This window comes from Callithrix jacchus, chromosome 16 (assembly GCF_049354715.1).
Source record: "Callithrix jacchus isolate 240 chromosome 16, calJac240_pri, whole genome shotgun sequence".
Lineage (NCBI taxonomy): Eukaryota > Metazoa > Chordata > Mammalia > Primates > Cebidae > Callithrix > Callithrix jacchus.
This window is the reverse complement of record NC_133517.1, coordinates 87185187-87198033: the sequence shown is the minus strand read 5'-3', so window position 1 is coordinate 87198033 and position 12847 is coordinate 87185187. Positions and strand designations below refer to the sequence as shown.

Sequence of the window (12847 nt, the reverse complement as noted above, 5' to 3'; positions counted from 1 at the left end):
TGTTTTTCTGATTATATGTTAGCATTTTTACTAACATTGTTTTATAAAATATTGTAAATGACTGAGGGGTGCTGGGGAAGACTTCTTTCCTCTTACCTGTTGATTACAAATTATTTTCCCTCTTTCCTCTCTCTCACAAAGACTTTATGACTATCACATTAGGATGGAATGTTAAATACACTTTTTTAAATTAGAAAGAAAAATAAGATGTATGGAAAAGAAGACAAACTGCAGCTGAACTGTTATATCTCATAAACTAGCCTTGTATAGAAAATGGTCTAATCCTACAAAATTTGTTTTCTGCCTATATAAGTGAACCTTAACTTTTGACTTTGGAGTACTGACCCCATTCCTTTGGAGTCTGTTACCTAAATGGCTATTCTTAGCTTTGCACTTGAATAAACTCTTTTAATCTAAATTCTGATCCTTTCAATTATTTCAGGTTGGCACTGGTAAGCTTGCAAAACCGTTACAGTTCTAATTGTTCACAGGAGTGACATTGTGTCACATTTGCTCTATTATAGAGCCTATTCAAAGGAGTCGCATCAAATCCCCTTTTCCATATTTTCACGGTTAGCTAATATTTTAAGATGAACCTAGGTTCATAAGTGAGTCTATATTTTTCCTTTTTTCTATCTCTTTTTCTATTTTTTGTAATTTGTAAAATCAATAGAAATCAAAAAAATATTTTAGGCTTAACCAAAAACATAGGATCTTTATGATGAAAATGGATATATAGAAAGACATTTCATGATATTGGGTGGATTTGTTAGTATTATATAAATATAAATTCTTAAATTATATATTACATACAAAGAAATAAAAATAATATGCAAATAAAAATTTTATAAAGAGAGTACTAAAAGCAGCGTAAATTAGTTCAAGAACAGAACAGATCAATGCAAAAAAATTACAGAACAGAGACAGACTGCTGTACAAAGGTAATTTGTGGAGATATGCAGACGTCCTCAAGAATGACCTGTAAGTCCATGGGAAATAGCTGTGTTGTAAAAAACTAAATAAGACTGTCCAACTCTATGGAAAAATAATAAAACTTAATTCCTACTACATACAAGGTTATCGCTATTTAAATTAAACCTCATTATGAAAAGTAAAACAAAAACCATTCATGAAAAAGTCTCCTACCTAATAAAGAAAAACATCTTACATTTTCAAAGCATAACCCATAAGGAAAATAAATTGATGAATTTAATTCCATTCAAATAAAACATTTCTTTCAAAAAGGGAAGAAGTTAATAGACAAATGACATAATGACAGAAGAGATTTACAATCTTAGAACCTACTAAGGTGTTAAGATTTCTTAGTCATCTAAAATGTCTTTACAAAAAATTATTTAGTTTACCAAAGCTTTTAAAATGGAATTTTATTCTTTTACCATAAATGTATATTAATTTATCATTTAAAAATGATTATTGCAAGGTAGGTCGTATGAACGTATAACACCAGTGGAGAAAATAAACATTGTGTTTTAAACTGATAAGAGTAGATACTACACTTATCTTAGCCAAAAGGCTGAGAAACTATTGACACTGTTTAATAGAGTGTGGTACAAGGGCCATTCCCATTAGAATCTCAAAAATTGGTTAAAACTGCAGATTCCCAGTTCTACACCAATCCTATTTAAATTCACTGTGGTATTGGATAGTTTACCCCACACTGTAGGAAGTGAGTTATATTCTTTCTCCTTGCTATCACCGTAGTGAGTAAGTAAGATTAGTTTCTTCCTAGAAAACTCTACAGGGATGTACGATTTCTTGCTAATGTTGATTCTAAAATTTGTTCTCCAAAAATTATTACCATTCTTTAGCTACTTGCAATTACTTCCTTGGTAATTTAATTGTGTTTTTTCTGTAGAGGAGGTACAGTTGATTTTATGGAACTCTGTTTCCTTTGGACAAGTTCAACTATTTAATTTTCATGAGTAGCTATATATTTAAAAATACATAGTCCAAAGAAATTGCTTTCTTTTCTCATACTATGCCCTATCCTAAATGATATTGCTGGTGGAAGGATGAGCAGAAAAGTAGGTACAGAAAATGATAAAAATTAAAACATTTAGGGGAATAAAGGTGGCCATTTTCCCATAATGATGCTTTAGACCTTGGTGATTCTGAGTGCCTACTTCTTAAAAATAGGTATCTCCTACCAATGTTCAAATTGGAAAATTTAAAAAAGAGTCTTAGGATTAAAGAAAAGAGCATTTTTAAAAAATATTGTTATAATCCTGCTACCATCTTGGTAGCTACTTTACTGATTACATCTTAGGGTGATCAATGTTGATTTTCAAGTGATTAGAGAAGATTAGGGGTATTCAAACTTTCTGTAAAGGGCCAGAAGATAATATTTAAATTTTGTGGGCCATATGCTCTCTGTCACACCACTCAACTCTGCCACTGTAGTGTGAAAATAGCCATAGACAATATGCAAACAACAGGCATGGCTTTGTTCCAGTAAAACTTTATAAGAACAGACAGTAGATTTGGCCCAGAGCCATCGTTTCCATACCTCTGGTCCAGATACAAAGCACGCTGGCTCATGTTTGGTCATGGTATGTGGATCAGGATTGGTTATCCATCCATAAAGATCAAGAGTCAGGAGCTCAGCAGAGGAACTTGTGTTGGTAACAGAAAAATAAATGTCTTGGGAGAGAGAGAGAGACTTTCCCACAAAATAAAGTCAGGGTTCATTGAATGGAAGTGTGTTGTTTACAGTGACAAATTAATGCCCTTACAGCATTAAAAAAGATAAACTAGTGGGTTTCTATTTCCATGGCGATTTTATGTAACACAGTGGCCTTTTCACTATGCCATTTTATGTAATTACCATCATCGCGGAGGCTATTAATTCAATATAATCAAGGAATGTAAAGGTCAGCTAACATTGCGCTATATCCATCACTAAATATTTCTCTACATTTTTCCATATTTTATAATTGAGTTTTCTTGTCAGAATTTCAATATTATTTTGAGATTTGGCTGTTCCTGCCAAAATGAAATGAAATTATTAATAAGAAATAGCATTCATGCACATTAAAAATTCCATTTAATATATTTTTTTCTGTTACATTAAGAAGAAGAGACTTTCATTTATTTCAAATGTACTCATGCTTGCTGTGGATAAATGGAAGGCACATCACTTATTGATCTCAGTCAGAATTAATGAGCAATAGTTACTTGTGAGCCCATGTTCTTCTGTCATCTTTCTTACTGTCTTGACCAGTGACCCAAACCACCATTATAATGGCCTTCCTTTGTACATTTATCGTGTCTTTACTGATTGGAATGTATTTGAAAGTTAGGCCCTTTGAGCTTGTAACCCTGACTTTCACATGTCAGCCACATAGTGTTGTGTTTTTAAAACATGGCACTCTATTAGTCTCTAGTTTCTCCACAAGTGAAATAAACTTGGAAGTAATATTTTTATATAATATATTGACACTTAAAAAGTAAACATATTAAAAATTACTCAACAGGGAAAATAAATTGCTAAAAACACCGTCTTATTATTCGGTCCCGAGCCTGAAATAATTTCCTAGAGGTCTCAGTTTATCTTCATAAAATCTACGTTTAAAGCATGCCAGAAAACTGTGGGCTAATTTTATGGAATTTGTTGGAAAGCAGATTGAATGTCATCATGTCACTACTGTTTTGAGGGGTAGTATACTCAGTGTGCTACAGTGCACTGACAGAAGCAAACAACAACCTACAGGTCATGTGATTACTAATGCTTACCTCCTTTACTTCACAGTCCTTATACATTTTTTCCCGTTTATTTCACAATCTCGATTTTCTCTTTTTCTCCACATCCAGTTTCATCACTGGAGTTTAATCACTCATTGTTACCTAGTTTACTGCATTTATCTTCTGACTAGTTGTCAAAACATCAGCCTTGACTTCTGTAATTCATCCTTCACACTATCATCAAAATGACTTTTCTTACTTGCAGAAATGATTATGTTACTTTCCTGCTCAAAAGCCTTCAAAGATTTCCAATTGTTTACAGGAAGAAAACAATTTAGACTCCTAGGCATGCTATTTTAGGCAATAGCATGCTATTTTAGGCATGTTGTCTTTGGAAAGCAGAGCTTAAGGCAAAGATCTTCATGCACATGGTTTATTTGGGAAGTGATCCAGGGAGCAGGAACCTTTTGAGGAATCTTAGGTTCTCAGATTCTCAAATGTGTTGAACTCCTTGCTGCAGACAAAAATAGGATGTATTGGTCCTTCAGTTCCTTTTCCTTCCTGGTGAAGTGTAGCTCTGTGGGTTTCCAGGGTCCTACCCTTCTGGGTTGTACGTGCATAATTGCCACATGTGATCCTACAGGTGTCTCTAGCATATTATCAGAGAATGTCGTGGACAGGAAGTAAGAAATATGGGACAGGGGAAGTCAACATCCTGCAAGAATGCTCCTGCCCAAAGCATGCATGAAAATGATTTCCACAGTAGTGGCTGGAATTAGAAGTGGGGCAAACAACAACCTATAGGTCATGTGACTACTAACGCATTTGAAGTGATACCCAAGAATTGTCAAAATCATGTGGCATAAAAATACTTCTTACATCATGTGACTTGAATTTCTGTTCAATCTGATATTTCATCATAATTTTTCCATGCCCAGACTAAAACTAAGGAGGCAACTAACTTGCTTATTAATTTATTTATTAAATAAAAGTTTGTTGAACAAGATTATATGTCAGGTAATTTTAGACATTGGGGATGCAGAGAAGTTTCCAGGCCTCATTCAGGTTATATTTGAGTTGGGAGGGGCAAATAACAAACATGTAAACATATGAAAGGGATGTTTTCAGTTAGTGGTAAGGGTAATAAAGATAATAAAGCAAGGCAATAAGATAAGTAGAGTAGAGGAAGGTCTGAGTGCAATCCTCTCCCTGGAAATGACATTTGACCTGAAGTTAAAAGGATGAATGTAAAAAACCTATGCAAGAATCTAGGGACAGCATGCTGCAGGTGAAGATAATAAAAGTACAAAAATCTAGAGCTGCAAATCAGTTTTGTGTGTTCTAAAGGGAGGAAGAAGGCTATGTGGTTAAAGTCTAGTGAACAGAAGACAGAGTGAAGAGAGGAAGAAATATAGGTAGGACCAGAATTTGTAGATACCTTTAGGTCAAGGCAAAAAGTTTGGATTTTAGTAAAATTTTATTGAAATATCATTGAAGAGATTTAAGAAGAGAAGAAATATGATATGATTTGTATTTCATAAAAATACCTCTGGCTAGTATAAGAATTTCCCTGTGACTTTCACCTCTCCCACCCACATCCAAGTGCCATTGAAGATGCTGCCTTTACAATATATATCACTATTTAAATGTGATTTTTTTTTTTACAGAATATAACTCTTCTCAAGGGAAGGTACCATGTCTTCATATTTTTGTAGACAGTGCACCTCACATATTATAATTACTAAATACATAATTGATAAATGTTATAAGATGGATGAATGAATGCAGGTCTACAAGGGTGTTTCAATTAGTGATAGATTAAGAGGATACCCAGCATGCAGAGTAGTGGTTTTTCTTAACTATTGTTCTTTGCCTGAATATTTTTTAATGCTCTACATCTAAGTCTTAAGATGACATCCCTCTGTTGTTCGCTTATGTTCAACTTGTGACTTACTCTGTCTTTCAGATCCTTCCCTCCTCTTCCAGTGAAGAGCTTAGATGTTTTTCACTGTGAAATTCATTTTATTTCAGGAAGTACAAGAGAGATAGTATTGTACAGGTTTAAGAGTACAGAAATTGGAGTAAGAAACAATAATTTAAAGGCTGAATTAAAATATGAGTTTGAGACAGTGCAAGGAAGATTCAGTGCTTCAAAAAGGGTATTGGTGACTTTGAAAATTTTTTCAGCATGTAGAAATAGGACAGCCTCACAGGTGCTTGACCTGTTTAGTTAGATTTGCTATTCAATCGTGAACATACTATTTATTAGCCCAGTGACCTTGAGTAAATCTCATAATCTTAATAAACCTCAATTTCTTCATATATTTAATGTGAATAACAGTGTATAATCCATAGGATCCTTGTGAAGTTTAAGTAACTTAATTGTATATGAAATGCTTAGCACAATTTTGGACACATTTTATACTCTCTAAACTGCTAATATTATTCTTAGCAACCAAAATATGTCTTGAAAAAGAGTGACACAGTAATAACCTTTTCCAACTGTAGTGATTAAATTAATTATTGGTTGCTGATCTTCCCAGGAGAGTTGACTTGCAGGGTATTTTTGTTGAGGCACAGAGCTTCATTGCAAGGTCCTTTGGTTTCTGTTTTGCTTTCTGCTTTGCTTTCCAACCTAGGGTCAAAATAAATCAATTTATGAATCTTGCACTGAATCTGTTATCCTTAAGGAGGGAGCATTTGGAAGACCAATTAAAAAATTAAAAAATAATTCTAAATATTGCTGAGTAGAACCATAATCCTTTTTCTCTATGTAATTTTATATATGCAATTTTAGAATAATTCCACTTTGTTGGCTGAGAACAATTTTAGTTAGAAGTGATAGAAAATTTAACTCTAAGTGGCTTAACAGATAGGAGTTTTTTTCTTTTTCTCATAAGATAAAGGTGAATTGTTCACCAAAGCTGTTAATTGGTGTTTTGGTTTTCTTCCTTCTTGGAAGAATGATAGAATTGTACAATTCTATATGGTAGATTTATGCTTCTTTCCTCCTTAAAGTTAGGTATAGCTATGTAAGTTGCATTGGCCAATGGAATGTGAATATGTGTGGCATTTCTAGGCAGAAGCCTTTAAGAGTCAGTGTTTCTGCCAAGTTCCCTTCTCCCTGCCATGGTGATTGGTGATATATCACATGACAGTCTAATGGAACACGGCCTTCATTGTCCACTGGGGTTTCGAGGTTGTTGGTTACAGCAGCATATTCAACTGATAAATAGCCTCACTAATACAAATCATACAAAACACCAGCCTTATCAAATTGTGTGTTATCATCTCTGTTTGCATTTTCATTCTTATCACATCATATTCTCAAGATGGTTGCAGCAACTCCAGGAATCATTTTAGTGTTCAAAGAAGGAAGAATTGGTAAAGATGGGTGATACCAGGCACATTATTCCTTTTTACCAAGAATGTGAAACATATTCTGGGAAGCTTTTCAGACCTCCCCTTACATCTGCTTGACCATGAGGACTGGATTAAATGGCTGCCATTAGTTACAAGGGAAGTTGTAAAATGGGCATAGCACCATCCCACAATAAACTAGGAAGACATGGGGATGTGATATTGATCAGGCCACTGACAGTGTATGCCACAAGAGCACAGTTACCATAGCAAGTGTTCCTTTTTCCAAATAAAGATGAAAATATTCCAGTAGGATCAACTCAAAATCCCCATTTCAAGTTAACAATCAACTGTAGAAAACTACATTTGGAGTAAAGCTGGAAACCATAATTCTCAAACTGACACAAGAACAGAAAACCAAACACTGCATGTTCTTACTCATAAGTGGGTGTTGAACAATGAGAACACATGGACATAGGGAGGAGAACATCACACACTGGGGCCTGTCAGGGGGTGGGGGCTGGGGGAGGGATAGAAGGGAGTTGAGGGATAGGGAAGATATAGCATTAGGAGAAATACCTAATGTAGTTGACTGGGTGATGGATGCAGCAAACCACCATGACATATGTATACCTATGTAACAAACCTGCACGTTCTGCACATGTACACCAGAACTTAAAGTACAATAAATAAAAATTTTAAAATGTAAGAAAAGAAGAAAACCATGTTTGGAGTAATTCTCCCTGTCACTCTGTCCCAGTTAATCAGTTTTATGAGCTAAACCCTATTTTCCAAATTGTTATTGCACAGTTAGATGGGCAATAGTAAAAAGAAAAAATCTGACTGAGGCAAAACATGTCAGTTATGTTACTTCTTCCTATCTACAAATCACCACATTTTGGTAAAAAAGAGAATTAATTTGATCTGTTCATAATGTCTTTCATAAAAAATATTAAAGAAACTTACTTTTTGAAAACATATGCCATTATTATTTTAGTTATTACCTAAATCATAATCATCTTTTGAAAACTTAAAATTGGTAATTTGTTCTGATATCCTAGTAGAGATTAGAATTGCTGAGTTTTAATATCCAGGCTTCAATACTTTTGCTTTTTTCATATTTTCCATTTTGGGGAAACTATATGTATTGCGCTTATGTTTTTTTTAAAAAACTAAATGTCTTGAAAATGACATGCCCTTTCTTTTTTAAAGAAAGTTCCATTTTTAAGTTGGACTTCTTGATGTTCATTATACAAAATCAATGTAGCTTTTTATATTTTAAAATTCTCTGTTGATGGTATAATGTGTTCAGCATATGTACGGGGGTGGTGGCTGAGAAGACAGGCATTTAAGCAACAGTTTGTCCTAAACTTGAGGGCTCCCTTTGATTTGGTCTAAAAATATAATCACTAGTCATTTTTTCAGTTTCTTGAAGAGCTTAATAATATAGATATGTACCAAGCCTGCTAATGTTTATAGCTCTGTTTTTTCCTCTGAGTCTAACTTACAAGGCAAACACTCTTTCTTGATTTTGATACATGTAAAGTTGGGCTGAAACTACTGTTTCTATGTTCTGCTTGACCAACAACATTATGATTTTGGAAGATGTGTATAGTTCATTCTTTGGTATCTTCCCTTTAACAAGGTATTCAGCAGAGCCTTCACCATCCCTTTCCAGCTTTTCCTTTGGCCTACTGGTTTATCATAAAGAATTTGAAGGCATTTGTCACTTAGAAAATGTGACCAAAGACTAGGCCTATCACGATCTGGCCAGAATAAAGCCTTTGTGGTTTATGAACAGATCTCAGCCCTATGAATTTGTGAAACTCTTTGGAAAGCCATGTGGTACTTTTACATTTAGAATAAAATGTGTTGATTACATTTTAATTGAGATTAAAAGTAACAGAATGTTTTTTAAACATGCTTAAAGCTTGAAGACTCCTTAAGTTGCTTAATGCTATAAACAAGCTTAAGTTTATTGAAATTAAAGAAAAGGATTACAGAGTTTGTGAATGCAGGGAATTCACTTGCTCAGTGTGCAGTAAAAAATTAACCTTGCCCAGAGAATCATTGGCCTTTAACTAGCTTCTGGGACTTAATATTTAAGCCCTTAGAATGTCCTGCTTGATAAAAGTGTCTTTGTTTACCAGGAGGCCTTGGGCCATTCCAGATATTCGATGACTTACGGTGGAGAACTTGGGCTGTATAGTATCAACTTGATACTTGAGGGGCTGGAGTCAGGTCAGCCAGGCAGGTGGTCAGTGATGCTTATGTGGCCAAGCCATAATAAAACTCTGAACACTAAGATTTGGGTGAGTTTCCCTGTTTGGCAACACTCCATGCATGCTGTCATACAGTACTGTTTAGAGAAATCATTCCCATCTGCACTGTAACCATAATAGGTTCATTGCTCAATACTCTGCAAGTCAATACACTGAGACACAAGGTTGCATCAGAGAAAGGGGTTTAATTGTAGGACTGCTGAATGAGAGGATGGGAGGAAATCTCAAATCCATCTCCCTGAAGAGTTTGGGGCTAGATGTTTTAAGGGTTTTGTAGTGGGATGAAGTGTAAAGAGTACAGGGTAAAGTCATAGGACAGAGAGCAGAAGAAACTGTATTCTTACTCACATTCTGTTCCTCTGTGGAGGTCTTTAAACTGGTTGGCCTCAGCTGTTTTGTTGGAATTCAGGATCTGAAAAACATCTTAAGCAATTCTTAAACAAAAGCCTTATGATTCTAACATCAGAAATCCTATCTATTGGAAGAGTAGGGATGCAAATGTTATCTAGTGACTTTTGGCTACAAGAAAGTGGGTCAAAGTGCAGCCTGATTAATGCTTAATTATACCTATATTTCTGTGCAGAATTCTTGTTAGCACTGTGAGGATGGCTTCAGCATGACTTCACTGGGAAAGAACAAGTGGAAGCACCACCAAACATCATCACACTTGGTCTCTCCTAGACCCTGCACTAGGCAACTCTTCTCTTCGTTGATTTTAACCTGTATCCTATCACCGTAATAAACCGTTTGTGAATATAATGGCTTTCTGAGTTCTGTAAGTCCCCCTAGGCAATCATTGAATGGAGGCTAATCTTGGAGACCTTCTGCATTACATTTAGATTGTCATCTTTAGCTACAGGAAATTTGCTCTAAGTCTAAAAATAGTTGCAAAGAATCCCCACCACTTTCTTCCACAGGCTCAATTCACAACAAAATCTCCTTCTTTGGTGGGCTCAGAAATGCTGTAATTAAATGTGTTGGATGGTAGTTATACTTGCTTCACTGCACTCCCATGAGGAGAGGTGGTGGGTGGTTTCTGATGCAAATGGTTCCTTGCTTTATTACTAGTGAATGTGACCCTCACATGTTCTATCCTTCATGGATACTATGGTTAGCCTAGGAAGAATTGGAAAGGAGATTAAGAATGTTTTCATTTGGCTGGGCATGGTGGCTCACGCCTGTAATCCCAACAGTTTGGGAGGCTGAGGCAGGTGGATCACCTGAGGTCAGGAGTTCGAGACCAGCCTGGCCAACATGGTGAAACCCTATCTCTACTAAAAATACAACAAATTAGCTGGGCATGGTGGTGTGTGCCTGTAGTTCCAGCTACTTGGGAGGCTAAGGCAGGAGAATCGCTTGAACCGAGAAGACAGAGGTTGCAGTGAGCCGAGATTGTGCCATTGTACCCCAGCCTGGGTGACAAGAGTAAAACTCTGTTTTAATAACAATAACTAATAATAATAATAATGTTTTTATTCGATTCCTTCCTTCCAACCTAACATCTCATTGCCCCAGCTTCTGTTTTCCTGAATTTAGGCTATATTCTCAAATTACTCTCAACTGAACCCTGCTAGTATAAGCTAAACAGGCTTAGGACACTCCTTTTTGGAGCATTTTCTTTATGATTAGGGATGCTCAACACTGGCTTTCTGAAGGAGAAGAAGTAAAGGAAGTATTTGGGGACAAAAAATTTTTCACTGCTTGTTTTCAGTGGCCCCATTGGGCATGGGGAGATAAGAAAGGTGTCTTTTCTAATGTTACCCAGTATTACTCTTAAAAAGAGGAGTTGAATTGATTTGAGAATAACCTCTCTTCACTTAGCCATTTGCAATGATCTCTTTAGGGCTGTACTGATATTTCTCTACACATTCTTATGCCAGTAATAGCTTCCTCTTCACCCAGATGAGAGGTCTAAAGCACTTTATAACACCTTCTTAAGCAGAAATTCTGAAACCTCTGGGACTCCCACCAGGAAACTCCTTGCTAAGCTTCCTGCACCACCTATCGTTAGGGTCTTTACTTTCCCACAGGTTCTTACCTCTTTGTCCAGCTCTTTGGAATTAATCTTTATTTTGATTCTTTCTTTAATTGTAGTCTCAAGCTGTATTCCCCATGGCTTCTGTCTTGACTACATGTACCTCTTTATAACTCTCATTACAATTGTCTCGTCACATATCATCCTCTGTAAGGTGAAAGAATTGTGTCTACTATGTTCACACTTGTATTCTCAGTACCTAATACAATTTCAAAAATATAGTAGCTACTCAATAATCATGTGTTGGATTGATGAATGAATGAGAGCTAGACATTCCACTTTCATATCTGAGCTGCATCCAGGAATGTCAGTTTAGGTCAGAGACTTGGTACCTTTAGTTTCTTGACTTGAGCTTTTTGATAATTTGGGGGTGATAGTTAAAAAGCCTCTTTTTGGTAGGTTGATGAATAAGAACGTCAATGAAAAATTTTTTCCAAACAAAATGGCAGCTATCAACAAATCCCGTAGAATATTTATTTAATATCAATATTTAGGAAGATCAGAGCTAAAATAATTGCTATATACAGTACAAAATAAAAATTGAACCACAGGAGGGGGGCTGGGAAACAGAGAGACTTCTTACAAGTTGTCATTCTTCAATTAAAGATTGCTATCTATTTTGGTAGCATCTCTGCTGAGAGCATTCCCACAGTTTTTAATAGCTCAGTCTCAGCTGTCAGGAACATTTGTGTTAATTTTTCCTGTTCAGTACACATAAGAATTTCTGTGCCTGTTGTTTGCAGATACCAAAATCTGCTTCCTAATAATGTGACTAAATGTGTCCATCAAATATAGCTGTAAAAATTCCCTTCTGTTTCTTGAAAGCCCTGGGATGTTATACGATTTATATGCTGGGATATGAAATTGTATTATAAATTAAATGTAACAACAGACCTATTTAGAGATATTTCTTTTGCTATATTAGTTCACTCTGGTGAAAATTAAGAAATGGTGCCATATGGTTACATTTTTAGACCTTATTTTTATTAGTAACATCAAGAGGGTGATTTGCACATCATTTTGAAAATATTAACTATACCTGGAAAACAGGTACACTAAGAATTAGACAAATATTACTCCTACATTTTTAGTGGATTCAAATGCTTCCTGTTCTCAATAATCTTTTGAATCTTCTCCATAATGGGTATGTTCATTTGCTATAACTGCCATGAAACATTACTGCTACAATTTAGCAGTTTCATACAATTCCCATTTGTCATTTCACAGCTCTGTAGTGCAGAAGTACAGGTGCAGTGTGGCTCAGCTGTTTCTCTGATCTGGGTTTTTCAGGGCCAAACTCAAGGTGTTGGCAAGATGCATTCTTTTCTGGAGGCCTTAGGGATGAATCTCCTTTCAAGCTCTCTTGGATTGTTGGAAGCATAGTTCCATAGAGTTACAGGACTGAGGTCTCCCTTAACTCACTGGAGGTTTCCTGGGGGTTCTCAGCTTCTAGAGGCTGCCTGCACTC

General features: G+C 35.7%; 1 long non-coding RNA gene and 1 pseudogene across 1 annotated transcript in view; one reads left to right on the top strand and one right to left on the bottom strand.

Moving 5' to 3' along the window:
• The window catches only part of LOC144579774 (uncharacterized), a 116318-nt gene extending 106235 nt beyond the window's left edge, over positions 1 to 10083 (top strand). The window contains exon 3 of the long non-coding RNA XR_013528156.1: positions 9928 to 10083. This is a non-coding gene — a long non-coding RNA (uncharacterized LOC144579774). The remainder of the gene's footprint in view (positions 1 to 9927) is intronic.
• On the bottom strand, positions 1409 to 1546 carry LOC118148739 (U2 spliceosomal RNA; annotated as a pseudogene).
• Positions 10084 to 12847: the final 2764 nt, after the last annotated feature.